This window comes from Lissotriton vulgaris, chromosome 2_1 (genome assembly GCF_964263255.1).
Source record: "Lissotriton vulgaris chromosome 2_1, aLisVul1.2, whole genome shotgun sequence".
In the NCBI taxonomy this organism is placed as follows: Eukaryota; Metazoa; Chordata; class Amphibia; order Caudata; family Salamandridae; genus Lissotriton; species Lissotriton vulgaris.
In genome coordinates, this window is record NC_141687.1 from 84,029,279 (window position 1) to 84,050,920 (window position 21,642).

A 21,642-nucleotide genomic window follows, 5' to 3' on the forward strand; every position below is an offset into this window, starting at 1 on the left:
CGGGCCCTCAGGGGCCCCGGCCGGAGCTGCTGAACTCAGCCGAGCGAGGGGAGGCTTCCTGGGCACAATGGAGCCCCGTCCCTGGGCTTTGGCAGTGTGGCATGTCAGTGGATGGGGCCCAGGGCCGTAGCACACAACCCGGAGCCCGGCCGGGCCCCTAGACCCAGCCGGGGGTCCCGGGCCCGGAGGCGCAGGGGAAGCCTCCCCGGGCCCTCCGGACCCCGTCCCAGGCACCCTGCCATGCAGCAGGACCAAGGACAGAGCCCGGGATGGGGAGGCCGCCCTCCCCGGGCCCTCAGGGGCCCCGGCCGGAGCTGCTGAACTCAGCCGAGCGAGGGGAGGCTCCTTGGGCACGACGGAACCCCGTCATGGTCCTTTGGCCGTGCGGCAGGCCGGGGGACCGGGCCCAGGGCCGTGGCACCCGACCCGGGGCCCGGCCGGGCCCCTGGACCCATCTGGGAGCCCGGAGGCGCAGAGACCTCCCCGGGCCCTCCCGGGCCCTCCCGGACCCCATCCAGGGCTTCCTGCCACGCGGCAGGCCCAGGAACGGACCCGGGGCTGGGGCAACATCCTGGCCCACCCATGCTGCCGGCTAAGGACCGCTAGGCCGAGAGGGGTCCCAGAGTACCTTGTCCCTAGTAATCCGGAGGAAGGCTACCCCGCTTTCTGGGAACAAGTGCGCACCGTGAGGCTCCGGGGACCCTAGACGCAAACGTGCCCGACCTCCTGGAGCCCTGGCTGGGATCCGGGAGGCGAATGGCACCTCATCGGGACTTCCAGGGAAGCCCGGCTCTCTGGTCGCCCCATAGGAAAGCATTGCGGGCGACCAGATGGCCGAGGGGGTCAGGGCAGCCAGATAGCCAAGACCGAAAGGGCCGCCCCGAGGCCTTCGCGGCAGGGCTCCCACCTGCCCACGCAGGGCTTCGGCTTCCCGAGGGGCTCGGAGACCCCGGCTGCTGGCCCTCAGGCACAGGTGGGGATGCTGGAGCTCTCGGGCTTGGACACCCGGAAGAGGAATACCGGGGGGAAACCATGGAGCACTCGTCCATACCATTGGCCTGGAGACCCGAACGCCCAGGGGAGAATAACCCAGGGACCCATGAAGCCCGTCCCGGGCACCCTAAAGCCACGGACACCATGGGGAGGACTACCAGGGAAACCATAGAGCCCGTCCCGGGCACTCGGCCATGCAGTGGAGAAGTGTGGCCCAATGGTTAGAGCAGCAGACCCTGATGCAGAGGTCTAGCCCGGGACCAGGGTTCGATTCCCCGCCTCGGCGGGTCTTGGGCTCAAAATCCCACGAAACTGATAATTTTCACCTCGGTGCCTATTCCAATCATGGAGTCCCACTCACCAGCCTGGGAGGCCGTGTCCCCCCTTCCCCTGATTCAGAATCACCACACCACACGGAGGTGCGACTGACCCTCTCGCTAGTAATCCGGAGGAAAATTACCCTTTTTTCTTGTAATCCTTGCACATGAGGTGACAGAGGAGAACCAAGGCGCGAAAGTACCCGACCTCCTGGAGCCCTCGCTGGGATCGGGGAGGCAAATGGCACCTCATAGGGACTTCCAGGGAAGTTTGGCCATCTGGTCACCCCCATCGGAAAGCATTGCGTGCGACCAGATGCCCGAGCGGTACCGTGCGACCAGATGGCCGGGATCGAAAGTGCTTCACACCCCGAGCCTTCGTGGTAGGGCTCCTGCCTGCCTCCGTCCGCGGCGGACGGGAAAGACCATCCGCCATCCTAATTTACCCCATAGACATTTTGTCATAAATGTTTTCAGAATAAATCAGTTTAGTATTTGTCAACATTGTTTTCATTCCTGTTTTATTTAACATTTAACATTTTAAAACAAAACGTTTCTGGATCACTGTTGTTAAACCCTGAGAAGTATGGAAATTTCTCATAAAATGTCTTCGAACTTACTTTTGGTGGAGTTGGACAATGTTCCCATTGATTATAAGTAAAAACATTTCTAGGTTGAGCAGATGTATGCAAATAGTGATGACCATAGTGATTGTAACAGTATAACTCTTCATGAACCCTGTAAATACTCATGTTCTGTGAATGTAGCTGACATTACTAAATCTGACATCATATTATTAATATTTTCAAAGTCCCAATCATCAGAAAAAGAACTTGGTATCACATAGTCACTTAAGGAAACCTTGAACTGGTGTGGATACTTCAAGAGCTCAATCGGGCCATAAATATCATAGTCAGTTCTGTCCCATGCTATACCCCCAGGTATTGGGTTGGCTGTGATGTTCACTGATGATAGTTCTCTGTTCTCGATGTGAGAGGATCTGTGAGATTTTAGGACCAAGTTGTTGTTCTGACTTGCTGTGTCCATTGTACTATATTTTCCATCAATGAATCTACCCAAGCACAAAACCATGATGAGCCAAAGCAGGAGGAAAAGTACACCTAACACAGTCCAAAATTCAATCCATGGTGAAATCAGATATGTTTCTTTTAGTTGGCGAATAAGCTCGGTCATTTTTTCTTTGAAAGTTTTTGTTGCTGGCTTGTTCTACATGTTCACATGGATCATCGGAAAAGTCATCAAAGTTGATAAAATAGCCAGATGCGGTTCTGTCAATTGGTGGGATTGCTTCCGGATTTCCATTGATCTTTGCATTTTCTTTTGTTCCATTTGTACATTCTGATGCTACATCGTTGTAGATTGGTGTATCATCACGAATTGTTGCAATTTGGGTTTCAAGAGGCACAAGTTCCATGGCTTTGTTGCATAGTCTCTTTTTATTTACTGCAGGTTTATCGAATGTGATTAGTCTTTCAGTTTGAACCTCTTGGATTGTAGCAAAGTTTGGTCTTCTGCTATTTCTTGGTAGTCCACTGGGCCTGCAATTTATTATCGGCCACATGTTTGTGGTTTCACCAGATCGATGGAAACAATTCTGTTTTCCTTTTTACCAGCAAGTGGCGGTAGTACTACTGATCTTGTTCCGCTGACAGCTAAGACAGGTACTGCTTTTCTGTAAGAAGGCCCAAATTCCTTCTTCACCACGATCTTTTTTCTGACCAGATCTACAATCTTTGGAATCCAGACAGGTCTTGCTGGGACAGGTGGTTCTTCAGTGGTTGTTGGCTTAAACTTTATGTTACTTAGACTCTTTCTTGTTTCATTCAAGTCCTGTAAAACAGCCAAACGATCTTTGATATCAAAAGTTTTTTCTTCTACCACTGAAGTTTGACGATCCAGATCCTGGATAATCATTCTAGTACCAAACAAAAGTTCATACGGACTGATACCTCCTAGAGAATTTCTTGGCATGTTATTAAGACTAAGTTGGACACTTATTAAATGTTTTACCCACCCATCACCCAAACACAATACCCTAGCTGTTATAGATTGCTTTATGTCACGGTTTTTTCTTTCCACTACCGCATTTCCCTCAGGATGGAAGGGAGAAGAGTACCGCAATGCAATGCCCATGCTTGTCATGGCCTCTTTGTAAGCTCGAGAGCTAAACGCAGGACCCTGGTCAGAATGTAGCATGTCAATTGCGTATGTGCCGATAAAGACTCGCAAATCTTTTATAACAGTTCTGGCATCAGCCGAGTGCTGGGGTCTACATTTATTAGTGAATCTAGCCTTAATAATTATGGGGACGCATTTCTCCGGCTGGATTTCTGCGTATAGATTGCCTGATGCTTTCTAATAAAGGTATCCTGGCAATAGTCTGGTCCGGTTCACAACTGCGATCTCTGTTGCAGTCTGGACAATCCATTGCAAATTTGTAAATTTGCAAGCTCATCCCCGGTCACCAGTATTCTGATTGTAATTCTATTAGAGATTTCAATATCTCTTGATGCCTAGGACCCAGTCCCATGTGTGCGTCTTCAACAAAGCCAAGAAAACTCTCCGGTTCGTGTTTGGAATTACTCTATCCATCACTCCAGGGATTTGAGCAAAAGGAACGGAGTTTGCATTAATTATGTATGTATTACTGAGTGGATAGTTGAGAGGTAATGCTGCATAATCGCCTTTCAATGACGCTTTTACCGCCAGCATGGTTTCTCCATCTATGTGTTTTTTAGAACGCTTTTTTGTGGCTACGGAAGCCGGTTGAACCGCTTCCGCTGTGGCTCTGTTAGCCAATGAATTCCCTGCAACGTGAACACCATCACGTTTATGACTCAGTGTATGTATCACGTGAGTCTTTTGTAGTTCTCTCTGTAAAAGAACTACTTATTCCCAAAGCGTTTTATGCTTTATTGTGGCACCTGTGTCATCTTTATAACCGTTTTTGCTCCATGTCTGCATGTCTATCTTGTATGACTTGACGCAGAAATGCGAATCGCACACTATTACTGTGGGGAATTTCTCGATCGGCATTTTCAAGCGCCATCTTTAAAGATCTTATTTCAGCTCGCTGAGCTGAACAGTTTCTGAGTGATTCAGTTTTGGTAATCATCGGTTTGAATTTACCAGAGCGCCAGCGACCTTTTAAAATCGCGCACGCTGCATTGCAGGATTTTTTCTCTACATCGTAATGGTGTGCAAATCTGTCCATATAGATTACAAAGGTATATTGTTCGAGAGGCAGAATTTCGATTGGCAGAGGATATTCTTGTTCGTATTCTAGATCATCTAGTTTTTTTCATTTTCAGGTCAAAATAGTATTTCACGTCTTCTGCAGCAAGAGAATTTTCCCATTGTATCCATTTTGGATCTAATGCCACTGCATTCAGATTGCGTGGACTTGTTAATGCCTCAAGGGCTGATTCTGTTGTATAAACAGTTATTCTTTTGCCTTGGGCTAGGGCTCTTTCTCTTGCTACAGCAGTTTGAACCTCTGTCAGAATTTTTTCTGTAGAACTGAATTTCATTTCAGCCTGAGTGTACAAATGTGTTTTGTAAGCTATAGGAACCGTTTCTTCCTCATTAGAGGTCAGGTATGTGAATCCGCATCTTCCTGGGATAACTCGGATTACAAGGTTGCGTACGTTTTCGCGAGTTTTCAGTTTTGTTTTAGCTAACATGTCTGTCTGTAATGATCTCAAAATTTCTGTGTGTTTTTGAGTCCAATGTATTGGTTTGAAATCAGGTTTTATCATTTCATAGAGAGGTTTAACCCTCTCTGCGTAATTTAAAATGTATGTTCTACCGAAATTCAGGAAGCCTAGTATTGATTGTAAATTTTTCAGCGTCTTCGGTGCTTGGAGTACTGCACACTTCTCTAGGAAGTTGTCTGCCAGGCTTTTGCCTTCACTTGATAATTCATATCCTAAAAATAGGACTGTTAGATGGGCAATTCTTGACTTTTTAAAGTTGAACTTGTAACCCTCTGATGCGAACCCAAGAATTATGTTCACTCTTTTTAAGTGAGTCTCCAGGTCATCGTCTGTAAGATAGATGTCATCGACATAGGATAATGCCTCATCATCGTATATTTGTAGTAACTCTGTTACCCTTGCTGAGAAAAATCCTGGGCTATTCTTGAATCCCTGTGGGAGTCGGCAAAATTGTTTTTGCGACCCCATTATTGAGAAAGCGGTCAAATACCTGCTTTCAGGTGCAATGTTTTGACAGAAGAATCCATTAGAGATATCTAATGTCGTTTTATATTTTCTGCGCACAATGTTGTTCATTAGTGCTGCACTGTGTGAGTTTTATACTGCATAAGTTTTGCAGGAGGAGTTTAAATGTCTGTAGTCCAAAACTAGGCGATATGAATCATCTTGCTTGGAGACAGGAAACAAAGGATTGTTCATTTGTGTGGTGCATGTTTGAATCACCCCTTGATATTCAAGTTGATCTAAGATCTCCCTGACTTGCTTTTTAGCTTCTTGTTTAACTGGGTACTGCCTTTGAGCAGTAGGTTGATTTTTTAACTGGATTTTGTGGGGAGGAGAGTCCTCATCCCATCCTACATGATTTTTGTATAATGCAGGGGCTTGGGCCACTCCCAATTTTCTTGCAAATGTGTATTTTTCATGAATCGGGACATGATTTGAGAAGGCAAGCATAATCATTTCTTCGCCATGCGGGCACTCCCTGACAAACTCTGGTGGCCAGTCTTTTTCAGCTAACAGGATGTCATAGCCTTTAGAAAGATTCTCCCAAAAGAGACCTTTTATTTTCCTAGTTTTATCCCCCTTTATACGTAATGTTATTTCATATAGTTTATGGGGCACGCTAACTTGTATGTCTGCAGTTTCCACCTGAATGTATTCATTCGTGTCCACTATCTCCAGATGATTCATCAGGATCTTGCGAGCTATGGTCACTTCTGCTGCTCTGTCTAGCATTGTCTGGGCCCACTCTCCGTTTTTCAGTTGAGTCCTCAGAATCCTCGGCATGTTTAATTTTAATACTTGCTACCTTCTTTCTGTGAAATTCTGATTTTTTACTTTGATGAGCAGGTTCTTTGTCTTTGGACTTGACGTGCTCTTCCTTGTGTTATGACCGTCCTCTTCTTTCCGATTTCTGTGAGGAAGTCTGAAAAGATCGAGAGGGACGTGCATCAATATCTTGATATCTATCAGGTTTTCTCAATTTATCCCTGTCTCTAAGGCTGTATCTTTTCTCAGAGGGTTCCCTTTGGTGAGACTTTCCTTCCTCGGCCAGGAGATCTTTCTCTCTGTTGAGGAGACCTTCCTCTGGACTGGAATCGTTTTTCCTTGGGAGTGGATTGTTTATTACCATCCCAACCCTTTTTTGGAGTATTTAGATTGGTTTTAATAAATGTTTTTTCAGGATTATCAGTTAGTTGGGGTATTATTGGTTTCCCACCCAAACTGTCTCTTCCTAGCTCTTCATAGGATTTTTCTATGATTCTTGCAAGTTCAAATGGTTGGTCTGTTATATCTGTCTCCTTCAATTTCTGGTGGATTGCCACACATGCTGCTTCTCCTCTTATGTTGGCCAATAATATAGCCGCGACCTGCTTAAAGTCTTTTAGAAATTTCATACCCAGAGTTAAAGCAGGTTCTGGACCGTATTCGTTTTGAATATGTCTTAGTACATCTGGTATGACTGCCATAGACGGAACACCATGTGTTTTTGTGTAGATGGAAGCAAAGACCGTGCCCCAAGTGTCACAGTCCTCCACATGTGGTGCGACCCCCATTGGGAGGCAGATAGTCAGAATTCTGTGTTTTTCATGAGGTGTAGTGTTAGGAAACACTGCCTCTATTTGAGTTATTTTCTGAGCTAACCAGAATGAAATTTGTTCCAGTTTTATGGGTATTTTACCAAGACATGATTGTATGTTCTGCGGTGTAATTTTGTTTGTATTCCCCTGATGAGAGGTCAGTGGTGGGATGTTAATTGCTGGTTGGACTGTTGCAGTCCGCATGACATATTGTACCAATTGTCTATGGATTTTAATTAATATTTTTAACTGAGCTAAAAGTTCCCGGTCCGACATTTTATCAATGTCTGGGTGTGGTGTGTAGCTGGCTAGAACCGGCCACGTGGCTCCTGGTCTACCTAGTGGACCGTGCCTGGTGATGTGATTTTGATGTTTTAGGGTGCCATTAAACCAGAGCAGGTGCTCTTGGTAAGTTAGTGGGATTTCAACGTCCTCGAAAGGAGTATATATATCCAGAGGTTCCTCTATTTTGTAATAGTGGAAATGTTTTGGCACAGCGTGTGCTGTTGGAAAATGTATCCATGAATAGAACACCTCTGTCTACCGATACTCATGTGCCTCTATCACGAATATGACCGTACCACCTCTTTGTGATAGTCCATTCTCTATAAGTTCAAGAGTTATAGTTCTTCTTATATTGACCGGAATGATTATAGCACCCGGGTCATTTTCTTGGATGGTTGTGTCATCCGCTAAGAGTCGAGCTGCTAATGCTTTTCTATCTTTTTCTTCTTCACTTTCCCCCATTTTACTGAAAGAAAGTTTTTTGTTGCAGATCACGTTTCAAGGAAACAAAGGTTAGGTGCACAATATTTTGGAACACTGTATCCTTCAACTTTGACTAAACCAGAAACTAATACATAGGCTTTTCATCCTACTAAGTTCCGGCGGATATTAACCTTTCATCCACTCCAGACGTCTCTTGGAGTTTTTTACGGGAGAAAGGGGTCTGTGTGAAACGCACGACTGAGTTACTCTAATGTCTTGCGTTAGATTATTGCCTTACCAAATGTTGGGCGCCATGTAGTGTAGTTCCTATATTCCCAATAGGCTCTGCGCATTGGAATAACATAAACAGCAGTGTAGACATAGGACTGAGGTCATCTAGGTCTCTACTGACTATGTTAGACTCAATTAGTTTTGCCAGCTAGCTCAGAGGTCACTAGAAACTTTCTCGAATGTTCAGGAAAGGGTTAACCGTCCTGATTTAGACAAGAAGGGATTTGTTTCTGACAACCGCATAAACATGACAACTTTTCTCCCTCAGAATAAAGAGTGTATCTCTAGAGTTGTGTGAAAACAATAGACATCTATTTCACTCAGTCAATCGTGCATGCTTAATTTCACCAGAGGGCAGAGAAATAGAGAGATGGGCGTTTTCAATAAAAGGTGTTATTTTATTGAGCAGTCTTCTTTCTCATGCAAGAGAAATGAATTGCCACAATTACAATACTTATTATAAGGTAAAGTGCGTACAGTAAAAGTAGTATTATGAAATAATACTGTAAAAGCATTGATATGGTTTCTTAGCCATATGATACTTTAAAATGGATAAAATATATACATACATAAAAACATTGACTAACGAACTCAACTGGTGCTTCTAAGATACACCTACCCCAGTGTACCTGACCTAAGCCTAATACGTGGGAAGGAGTAAGTGAGTTGCAGTTTTAGGTTAAGTTAGGTTTTTGCCAAGTATCGGAATCAAGAATTCTCTCTAAGGTTTTAATCAGCTCCGTACCTTGGTTATAGAATGAAGGAGGTCTTGTATCTCGTTTCTCAGGACTCGATCTCCCAGCAACCCGCGACGGTGACTTGGGAACACCGGAGCTGGATTTTCTCGGCTGGAGAAAAAGACAGCGTCTCTCTCAGTGCGTCAAAGGGAGGGGCGTTTTCCTTCGGCTCTGGCAACAGCTGGGCTCCCGGACAAGTAGAACGTCGCTCTGCTCCCCACCACCATGTGTTTGCTTAAGGCAACGTTGGTATATTTATACCTGAAAGGTGCCGGGTTTGACGTCAGGTTGGACATAAGACGACACTAAGAACTAACAGTTCTTTCTGGACTCCAGGAGTTCTTGTGCAAATCAAAACAGAAGCAGGGGGAATTCCCGGGCTGCTGGAGGCTTGGTTTGTTTAAAGAACGCGTTGTGCTTTCTAGGAGTCTATGGGAGTAGCCTTGCCGTGTTTTGGACTGCATGGGCTATTACTAAATATGGATATGATTCCTATGCCTTTATAAGGATATTATTTGTTATAACCACATAAGGGCATGAATCGGAAAAAGCGGTCGCTCCTCCCGCTCCCTGATCATCCTGACTCCGTAGCGCTATACTCCTCATTGCTGCCTGGTATCGTAGCAATTACTGCTCACCGCTCATTGCTGCTAATTATTAATTGAGCACTGCTCGCGTTGCCTGTAACATTATTTGTGCCTGATTGTGCCGGTACCACTGCCCAGATCATAGCGTCATTCCAGTTGTGCCCAAATCTGTTTCGCTTTTTGTTTGTGCTGCCATTTTGTTGTTGTGACTCCTAGCCCGTCTCTCCACCCCGCTCCTGCCTCCCAGCTGCTCCTCCCTCGCTCCACCCCCCTCCACTATTCACTTATGACAGATGCTTTTGCGCGCAGCGTTCACGCGCAGCGGACGCGCCCTATGCGTGCCGAAGGTGCGCCAAAGGTAAGCCCGTCTACGCCCGTCTGTGCCTGGACCGCGCCCAGCGCCAGACCCTCTGGCCCCCGCAAAATACACTCCACCCGCATAACGTACGACGCCGCAACCCTCTCAGCACTTAACCCCGGCCGACTCCCAAACTGCTACCAAGCCGCCCCAGGACACACCCATGGACCCTTCACCTGCCACTCCTGCAAGTTCGACTGCATCAGGACCCACACCAAATCCATAGACTCCAAACAGAGCTCCGACACTAACCACCTGAAGTGCATCCTGCGCAACACCCGCTCTGTCCACAGACACGCCATTGAACTTTGGAAGCTACTCGACACCACATCGCCGGATGTCGCCTTTCTTACAGAAACCTGGATGAACGCCCCATCAACGCCCGACACCGCCATAGCCATCCCGGACGGCTACAAGATCATCCGAAAGGACCGCATCAACCAAACAGGAGGAGGCATCGCCATCGTCCATAAGAACACCATCCGCATCACGACCAGTTCCGATGACAACCTCACAACCGCCGAACACCTTCACTTCCAGATTCACACCGACCCTAAGACCACACTCAGAGGCACCCTCATCTATAGACCACCCGGACCCCGCACACAATTCAGCGAAAGTACCATAACCAAAACTGTGTCTGGGCTCACGGGCAATAAGGACAAGCCTCACTATAAACTGAAAAACCAAAAACGAGCACCAATATTGCCACTTATTTTTTAGGGGGGTTATTAGTACCCACTCGGTCTACTGATTTCAACAGTACACATCAGGACGCTTTTTTATCCAGAATAAATCGTTTTTAATTTTCAAAATTTCAGCAAGAACATATTTCAAAAAGATTTCGTAAAATTCAAGAACATTGCCTATACCACTCAAATCTCTCTCATACAAGGACACAGTCATTCATTCCAACATACAACCTATACAACATACATAGAAAAAACATACAACAACATTATACATCAGTTGATACAAATTTGCACATCAAAATTCTAATTATACAGCAAAGGAACAATTTTTAGAATTTAGAATGATTTCCTTTTTAGAATCCTAATACTGTAGGAAAAAGGTCTACGCGTTTCGATGACCCTTTATTTAAGGGAAATCTCGTCAGGACCACGTAGCTGCGAATGCAAAGAAAAGGAATGAGTCACTCTGCTAGAAGACCCACCCTCTGTAACTTAAATTATTGTAAGGGGAATCTAATCCTACCTCAAAGGTGCTCGTTATTCTTAAAGGTCGAGATCTGAAAACCAAAGAGACAAAATGCAAACTATACTTAATACCAGCTGCTATCAAGTTGCCACAAACCAAAAAAACATGATTAAAATGTACTCACAGGCTTCGCATTCAGACCAGCCTATTTATCAGAGGAGATGGAATCTGTTTGATGAAGAAAACGTATTGTCAAAAACGTGGGGGGGCTTAAATCGAATTGCATGAATTAATGGGGACAGCAGTTTGCAGCGGAATTCTAACTTGTAACACGGTGGTGTCCGCAATCCAAAGGTTTGAATTGTGAGCAGGCAAGCTGGAGTCACGCCTGTCAAGAAGTAAAGAACCAGAGTGAATTGACCGTGCCGTAAAGTTTAACGTAACGCGCCTCTTAGCAACATTCGGAGCTGTGTTTACCTTGTGCCCGATTGATGCAGCACGAATAAGGAACACCGCCATCCGTCTCTGTCTCCTGCTTCGAGCGACTGTTGTTAGTCGCACTGGCTTGGTGTTTAGATGTTTGGGTGTCTCTCTACTTCCTGGTTCCCGGGGATTGTGGGATACGTAGTTCTGTGGCATGCATCGGTGCCCGAGTGAGCACGTACTTTGCGCAAAATTCTTCATTGTGGTAGAGTGTATACTATCACTCAGTCTACAAAAGGAAAAATAATCACTATATCGATAGGAGAAACATAGGAGAAACAGCCGTTTTCCTTACTTTTATTTTCCATTTTTGTAAAATAGGGTGTCAGCACTTATTAAAGGGAGATATCACCGGAAGTGCTTCGTTGTGGAAAGGAGCATATTTTTATAGTCGGTACATTTCTGACATTTCATTGAGGCCATCGATGGCGGTATTAAATTTGACAATTAATAAGGCTTCATGGCGCGCCAACTTTTCTTCAATGTCACCGCCTCGTGGGTCCTTTTCAATTTTGGCTACAACTGTCCATTTCAACTCATCAACAGTGTGGTTGTTAGACATCCAGTGGTTCACCAGTGGTGCAGTAATGACGTTGTTTTTAATACGTGATTTATGTTGACTTATTCTGCATCGGATCTCTTGACTTGTTTTACCAATATACAATTTTTCGCAAGGACATTTTATGATATATATAACGTATCGTGTTTTACAATTGGTGAATTTTTCATGTTTCCAATGGATCTGATTATGTGTGAAAAGAGAACCTTCTTCTGTACTTGAGCAGCAAGTACATCAGCCACATTTGTGGTGTCCTTGTATGGGTGGTAGGCCTAAGAGGGAGCAGACTGTTGGTTGTTTTTTCTTTATAGCTGCTCTCACCAAATGATTTGCCACACTTTGATCCTTCTTAAAGGCAAACAATGGTTTTTCTTTTAGGGATTCGTCCACATTTTCAACTAAATGCCAATTTTGGAGTATCTTTTTCTTTAGCTGATTCGAATTTGCACAAAAAGTTGAAACACATACAACTCTCTTGAGCGCAGGTTTTTCTTTCTTTTCTAAGAGAGTGTCTCTCGGTACCCCCCCACCACATCATCTGCCCCAAACCAAGCTGCCACCAACCTCACACAATGGATCACCCACAGCGCTGACGAATTAGCACCCTTGAAAAACCATCAAATCAAGCAAGGCAGCAAAAAAGCCCCCTAGTTTAATGATGACCTTAAGAACTCCAAGAAGATCTGTCGCACCCTCGAGAAAGCCTGGCGAAAAAACCCAACCACTGACAACCTGGCCACCTTCAAGAACGCGACCCGCAAACACCACCAACTGATCCGATCCACCAAGAAATCAGCATTCAAGGATCAACTCGATAACAACGCCCACAACAGCAAGGAACTATTCAACATCGTCAAAGAGTTTACCAACCCCACCGCCGGCACCAACGACATCACTCCCTCCCAAGACCTCTGCGACTCTCTACCCTTGTTGTTCCACAACAAAATCGCTGACATACATAACAGCTTTGGAGACCAGTCCACCCCACCCACCTCCGAACTTAAACCCCCCTCCAACAACCTTTGCAACCGTCCTGTCCTGTACAGAAGTGGTCGCTCCCCTCACCTCCTCACATCCTGGTATCGTAGCGCTTTGCCTTACTTTTAAACCACTTTGTGCCTCATTGAAATAACGCTTTGCCTTACTTTTGAATCGCCTTGTGCTCTGAATCGCCTGTGCCCCATCCTTTTGAACCGCTTTGTGCCTCATTGAAATATTGCTTTGCCTTACTTCTGAATCGCATTGTGCTTTGAATCGCTTGTGCCCCATTATAATACCATAGCGCTTTGACTCCTCTAGATACGCTCTGTACTAGCACTGCTGATCACGCGCTCCATTGCTCACTCAGCTTTTCAGCCTTGTTCCCCTAGCTCACCCTGCTTCGCAGTGTTTGTTTTTGTTGCTGCCATTTTGTTTGTTGTGCCGTCCCAGACCTTCCCTCCACCTCGCTCCCGCCTCCCAGCTGCCCCTCCCACCCACTGATACTTCTTGGCGACCTCGCCCTCATGGAGAGCTGTGACCATCCTGTCCTGTACAGAAGCGGTCGCTCCCCTCACCTCCTCACATCCTAGTATCGTAGCGCTTTGCCTTACTTTTAAACTGCTTTGTGCCTCATTGAAATAACGCTTTGCCTTACTTTTGAATCGCATTGTGCATTGAATCGCCTTGTGCTCTGAATCGCCTGTGCCCCATCCTTTTGAACCGCTTTGTGCCTCATTGAAATAGCGCTTTGCCTTACTTCTGAATCGCATTGTGCTTTGAATCGCCTGTGCCCCATTATAATACCATAGCGCTTTGACTCCTCTAGATACGCTCTGTACTAGCACTGCTGATCACGCGCTCCATTGCTCACTCAGCTTTTTAGCCTTGTTCCCCTAGCTCACCCTGCTTCGCAGTGTTTTGTTTTTGTTGCTGCCATTTTGTTTGTTGTGCCGTCCCAGACCTTCCCTCCACCTCGCTCCCGCCTCCCAGCTGCCCCTCCCACGCTCCGCCCCCCTCCACTCCCCATTTATGACAGATGGACTTACGCGCAGAAGTCGCGCCAAAGGTAAACCCGTCCGCACCTGGACCGCGCCCAGCGCCAGACCCCCTGGTCCCCGCCATACCCACCCCACTCGCTTTACGTATAACGCCGCCACTCTCCTCGCCCTTAACCTCGGACACACACCACAATGCTACAAAGCTGCCCCGGGACGTACCCACGGTCCCTTCGCCTGCCACTCCTGCAAATTTACCAGCATCAAAACCCATACCACATCCACTAACCCCAAACACAGCTCCGACTCTAACCACCTGAAGTGCATCCTGCTGAACACCCGCTCGGTCCACAGACACGCCACTGAACTCTGGGATCTACTCGATACTACATCACCGGACGTCGCCTTCCTTACTGAAACATGGATGAACGCATCATCAACACCCGACATCGCCATAGCCATCCCGGACAATTACAAGATCATCCGAAAAGACCGCACCGTCCAAACAGGAGGAGGCATCGCCATCGTCCATAAGAACACCATCAAAATCACGACCAGCTCCGACGATAACCTTACAACCGCCGAACACCTCCACTTCCAGATCCACACCGACCCTAGGACCACTCTCAGAGGCACCCTCATCTACAGGCCTCCAGGAACCTGTAAACAATTCAGCGAAGACATCACTGACTTCATCAGTCCACATGCCCTCGCCTCCGAGAACTACATTGTACTAGGAGACCTCAACTTCCACTTTGAAAAGAAAAATGACAGCAACACCACCACCCTTCTTGACAACCTGGCCAATCTCGGCCTCAAACAACTTGTTGACACCCCCACTCATGTAGCCGGACATACGCTCGACCCAATCTTCACCTCCAGCAAACTCATCTCCTTCGACCGCACCACAGCTCTCCATTGGACGGACCACTGTTGTGTTCACTTCAGCTACAAAACCACCTCGACCCACAACCCCCCACAACCTATTCCCCAAAGAAAATGGAACAAAATCACCACCGACCAACTCCTCACATCGCTCAACCAAAACCCACCCGCCCTCTCATAGGACCCAAACCAAGCTGCCATCAAATTCAAACAATGGATCACTCACAGCGCTGACGAATTAGCACCCTTGAAAAACCATCACACCAAACAAGACAGTAAAAAGGCCCCCTGGTTCAACGATGACCTTAAGAAATCCAAGAAGCTATGCCGTACTCTCGAGAAAACATGGAGAAAAAACCCAACCACCGACAACATGACCACCTTCAAGGCAGCCACCCGCAAACACCACCAGCTGATTCGATCCACCAAGAAATCAGCATTCAAGAATCGACTCGTCAACAACGCCCATAACAGCAAGGAACTATTCAACATTGTCAAAGAATTCACCAACCCCACCGCAGCCTCAAACGACATCACTCCCTCCCAAGACCTCTGCGATTCGTTAACCTCCTTCTTCTACAACAAAATTGCCGACATACATAACAGCTTCGAAAACAGTTCCAACGAACAATCCTCTTCACCCTCCTCAGAACCTAAACCGCCCTCTAACAACCTCAGCGCCTGGAACCCAATCACCACTGAAGACACCATCCGCCTAATGAATTCCATCCACTCTGGCTCGCCAACCGACCCATGTCCCCACCACATCTTCAACAAAGCAGACTCCATCATTGCACCCCATCTCCGTGATGTCATCAACTGCTCCTTCAACTCTGCTACCTTCCCAGAAAGCTGGAAACATGCCGAAGTCACCGCCCTCCTGAAGAAACCCACAGCAGACCCCTCTGAACTTTAAAACTACCGCCCCATATCCCTCCTCCCATTCCCGGCCAAAGTCATTGAGAAAGCCTTCAATAGCCAACTCGCCGCCTTCCTCGAATCCAACAACTCCCTCGATCCCTCACAGTCCGGCTTTCGAGCCAAACACAGCACCGAAACCGCCCTCATCGCAGCAACAGACGACATCCGAACACTACTGGACAACGGAGAAACAGTGGCCCTCATTCTACTCGACCTCTCCGCCGCCTTCGACACTGTCTGTCACAGCACCCTCATACAACGCCTCAGCAACATCGGCATAAAAGGAAAAGCCTTGGACTGGATCATCTCGTTCCTAGCTGGGAGAACTGAGAGAGTCCGACTTCCCCCATTCAAATCAGAGGCCACCAAAGTCATCTGCGGTGTACCACAAGGATCATCACTCAGTCCCACCCTCTTGAACGTTTACATGAGTCCACTCGCTTCCATCGCGCGTCAACACAACCTTAACATCATCTCCTACGCTGACAACACCCAGCTGATCCTCTCCCTCACCAAAGACCCCAACACCGCCAAAACCAATCTTCACAAAGGCATGAAAGAAGTAGCCATATGGATGAAAAACAGCCGCCTAAACCTTAACTCAGACAAAACGGAAGTGCTCATCCTAGGATCTCCCCCCTCTGCCTGGGATGACTCATGGTGGCCTTCGGATCTGGGCTCAGCACTCATACCCACAGACCACGCACGTAACCTAGGCTTCATCCTAGACTCCTCCCTCTCGATGACCAGACAAGTCAACGCCGTCTCATCCTCCTGCTTCAACGTACTTCGTATGCTCTAAAAAATCTTCCATTGGATCCCTACCGAGACAAGAAAGACTGTCACCCACGCACTGGTTACGAGTCGACTAGACTACGGAAACACCCTCTACGGCGGAATTTCAGCCAAATTACAGAAAAAACTCCAATGCATCCAAAACGCATCAGCGAGACTCATTGTGGACATCCCTCGCCAAGATCACATTACCGGCCACCTGAAAGACCTCCACTGGCTTCCCGTCAACAAGAGAATAACATTCCGTCTCCTCACCCACGCACACAAGGCCCTCTACAAACTAGGGCCCGAATGCCTCAACACTCGACTATCCTTCTACACACCCACCCGCCAACTAAGATCCTCCAATCAAGGCCTCGCTGCAGTTCCGCGTATCCAAAGATCCACCATGAGAGGTAGATCCTTTTCCTACTTGGCGGCCAAGACCTGGAACTCACTCCCCACTCACCTCGGCCTTACACAGAGCCACATCTCCTTCAGAAAAGAACTTAAAACCTGGCTATTCGATAAATAATGAACCCCCTCCCCAAGCGCCTTGAGACTCTCTGGGTGAGTAGTGCGCTATATAAATTCTTGAACTTGAACTTGAACTTGGAACCCAATCACCACTGAAGACACCATCCGCCTGATGAACACCATCCACTCAGGATCACCAACCGACCCATGTCCCCACCACATTTTCAACAAAGCAGACTCCATTATCGCACCCCATCTCCGAGACGTCATCAACTATTCCCTCAACTCCGCTACCTTCCCGGAAAGCTGGAAACATGCCGAACTCAGCGCCCTCTTGAAGAAACCCACAGCAGACCCCACTGAACTTAAGAACTACCGCCCCATTTCGCTCCTCCCATTCCCTGCCAAAGTCAGTGAGAAAGCCGTCAACAGTCAACAGCCTTCCTCGAATCCAACAAATCCCTCGACCCTTCACAGCCCAGCTTCCGAGCCAAACACAGCAACGAGACCACCCTCATCGCAGCAACAGACGACATTCGAACTCTACTGGACAACGGAGAAACAGCTGCTCTCATCCTACTTGACCTCTCCGCAGCCTTCGACACAGTCTGTCATAGCACCCTTATACAATGCCTAAGCAACGTCGGAATACAAGGAAAGGCATTGGACTGGATCATCTCGTTCCTCGCTGGAAGAACCCAGAGAGTCCGCCTCCCCCCTTTTAGATCAGAGGCCACCGAAGTCATCTGCGGCGTACCACAAGGATCTTCACTCAGTCCCACCCTCTTCAACGTATACATGAGTCCCCTCGCATCCATCACGCGCCAACACAACCTCAACATTATCTCCTACGCAGACGACACCCAGCTGATCCTCTTCCTCACCAAAGACCCAAACACCGCCAAAACCAAACTACACGAAGGGATGAAAGAAGTAGCAGAGTGGATGAAGAACAGCCGTTTAAAACTGAACTCGGACAAAATGGAAGTCCTTATCTTAGGATCATCCCCCTCTGCCTGGGACGACTCATGGTGGCCATCGGCCCTGGGATCTGCACCAATACCAACGGACCACGCACGTAACCTGGGCTTCATCCTGGACTCCTCCCTCTCGATGACCAGACAAGTCAACGCCGTCTCATCATCTTGCTTCAACATCCTACGTATGCTCAAAAAAATCTTCCGTTGGATCCCCACCGAAACAAGAAAGACGGTCACCCATGCACTGGTCACAAGCCGACTGGACTACGGAAACACCCTTTACACCGGAACCACAGCCAAACTACAGAAAAAACTCCAACGCATCCAAAACGCCTCAGCCAGACTCATCCTCCACATCCCCCGCCAAGCTCACATTTCCGGTCACCTGAAAGACCTCCACTGGCTCCCAGTCAACAAGAGAATAACGTTCCGTCTCCTCACCCACGCACACAAAGCCCTCTACGACCTAGGACCCGAATACCTCAACACGCCCCTGTCCTTTTACACCCCCACTCGCCAACTACGATCGTCCAATCAAGCCCTCACCGCAATTCCACGCATCCAAAGATCCACCATGGGCGGAAGATCCTTCTCCTACTTAGCGGCCAAGACCTGGAATTCTCTCCCCACCCAACTCCGCCTTACACAGAACCACCTCTCCTTCAGAAAACAACTAAAAACTTGGATATTCGATTAGTAAAGTTCCCCCCCCCTCCCTCAAGCGCCTTGAGACCCTCTGGGTGAGTAGTGCGCTATACAAATTTAACCTTGACTTGACTTGACTTGACTTGACTAGATAGAAATACAACACTCTGAGTTGAACTTAAGGCAGCTGCTGCTCATCCAGGTTGCAACATCTTTCTTCCCTTCTTGAAATCTGCGCCTGGTGATGCCGGGTTCCTTGGTGAGGGATTAGATGAGCTGTGTGGCGTATGAGACTATGTTGAGTCCGTGTTTTATGACGATGGTTGCGAGCGAGGCCATGTAGATGTTGAAGAGCGTGGGGCTGAGGGAGGATCCTTGGCGTACTCTGCATCTGATCTCTGTATGTTCGGAGAGGAAGGGCTGGATTATTATTCTTTATGTTCTGTCTGAGAGAAAACATCGATTCAGTTTTAGGCTATTCCCTGGATGGCCACATCTCTGAGTTTGCCGGCTAGTATGCGGTGGAAGACGGTGTTGAAGGCTGCTGAAAGGACAGGAGGATAAGAGCTTCTGTGTGGCCATGGTAGAAGAGGGCACGGATGTTGTCTGTGGTGGCTATAAGGGCATTCTCAGTGCTGTGGTTGCTGTGAAATCCGGATTGAGATGTGTCTAGGATGTTGTTGGTTCCTATGAAGTTAGCTAGCTGGTTGTTGGCGACTTTCTCTGTGACTTTGGCAGCGAAAGGGAGTAGTTAGATGGGCCTGAAGTTCTTGAGATCTGTCAGGTCTGCAGAGGGCTTCTTGAGGAGGGGTTTGACTTTAGCGTGTTTCCCGTCATTGGGGAATGTGGCGGTCTCGAGGGAGCAGTTGATAGTTTGGCGTAGTTCGGGTGCGATGGTGGTGGCGACCCTGTGGAAGATGTGCGTCGGGCATTGGTCAGTAGGTGCTCCAGAGTGAATGCTTTTTATAGTCTTTGTGGTGTCTTCTGTGGTAAGAGGGGTCCAGGTGAGAAGGGTCTGCTGGATGGCATCGCTGGGGGAGGAGGGGTGTTGGGGCAGTGCCATGGTCATTGAAGTTGTTGTATAGTGTCTTGATCTTGCGGTGGAAGAAGGAGCTGAGTTTGTTGCAGAGGTCTAAGGGGGAGGAACGTCAGTAGCTTTGTTGTTGGGTCTGTTGAGTTCTTCTATGATGGCAAAGAGTTCCTTGGAGTTGTGGGAGTTAGAGAGGATTCTGTCTTGGATGAAGTTTCTCTTTGTTGATTTGATGAGTTGGTGGTGTGCCTTGATGGTGACCTTGTAGGCGGAGCATGCTTCAGGGGTTTTGCTGTTTCTCCACGTTTTCTCCAGTCATTGGCAAGAGTCCTTGGATTCTGAGAGGTCCGTGGTGAACCAAGTGACTTTCGTGTTGGGTAGTCTGGAGGACTTGTGGAGGGGGGCGAGAGTGTTGGTGCAGTTGTCGATCCAATTGTGGAGGTTGCTTGCTGCTGTGTTGGCATCTGTCGTATTATGGGGAGGAGTGCAGCTGAGAGCGGGGGTGAGGTGTTCTCCTGAGACTTTGTTCCAGTTTCTGCGTGAGAGGCTCGGTGTGCGCTTGTGTGTGGTGGGCTTCGAGAAGGAGAAATGGATGCTGTGGTGGTCTGTCCAGAGCGGTTCCGTGGTGTGGCTGAAGCGAATGTTTCCTCTAGCCAAGAAGGGGTCGTGATTGTGTCCCGCCATGTGTGTGGGGTGGAGATGAGTTGCTTCAGTTCAATGTTGGTGAGGTTCTCCAGTAGGGAGGTGGTGTTGGGATCGTAGAGGTTGACTCTGCGGAAGTTCAGGCCTCCGAGCTGTATGTAATCCGTGTAGTCGAGGTCGTGGGGAGCGATGTAGTCTGCAATGCCGTTGGTGAAAGGGGAGTGGGCTCCGGGCAGTGTCCAGCATCGTTCTGGGGTTGGGCTGGATCTGGAAGTGGATATGTTCCATGAGGGGCGAGGCGTCGTCCGAGTTGGTGGTTGTTAGTTGGAGGGAGTTTTTGTGGACAATGGCGAGGTCGGGGTGGACTTTTCTTAGGATCTTGTATCTATCTGGGATGGCGGTAGTGATGTCTGGAGCGGAGCTGGCATTGGTCCAGGTCTTCGTGAGGAAGCCGACATCGGGGGAGTGAGTGTTGAGGCGGTCCTAAATTTCTATGGCGTGTGGCGCTGGTCACCTTCGGATGAGCACAGACGGGCTTGCCTTTGGCGTCCCAGCGGCGCGGCCGCACAACAGCCACCATTAAGCAGGGGTCCGGGGAGGGTGAGCAGCAGGGAGCTGGGAGCCGGAACAACGCTGTAAGGAGGTGTCACGGGGGCAGCCGCAGCGGGAATTAGCCGAAAAGAGGCAAAAAGAAAGAAAAAGGCAAAGAATTAAAAAGACAGAAGAGAAAAAGGCAAAAGAGAAAGGCACAACAGAAAAAGACAGAAAAGGTTGACACCCACAGAGCGGACTAGCAGAAGAGCAGGCTCTTCCACTAGACCACCAGGGTTGAGGCGCAGGCAGGAGCCTGTGGATGGAGGAGGGCCTCAAACACCTTCTTGGGACACCAGAAGGTGCTAAGGGCACTGCCTTACTGGCGGAGCTGCACAAGGGGAGAAGAGTTACTCTGACCAGGAGGTCAGAGGTATTGTTTTGATACAATGAGAGAGGTTTTACAGGCCGTATGTTAGTGAGAGTAGTGCTGTAAAACGCATTGGGGCTCATTTATGAAAAGTGACGCATTGTTGCGTCAAAACAGCGATGCGTCACTTTTCATAGCGCCCTCCTTGTGACACCAATGATGCGTCATATTTACAGTATGACACATCATTGCGCAGGGAGTTACAGATACGTCAGTATTTCTGACGTATCTGCATGGCGCAAAAGTGACGCATTGCTGGAGTGTGTCACAAAAGTGACGCAACTCCAGCAATGTGTCCTTTCACATGGGGCAAGTCTTACGCCTGCTGTGAGGCAGGCGTAA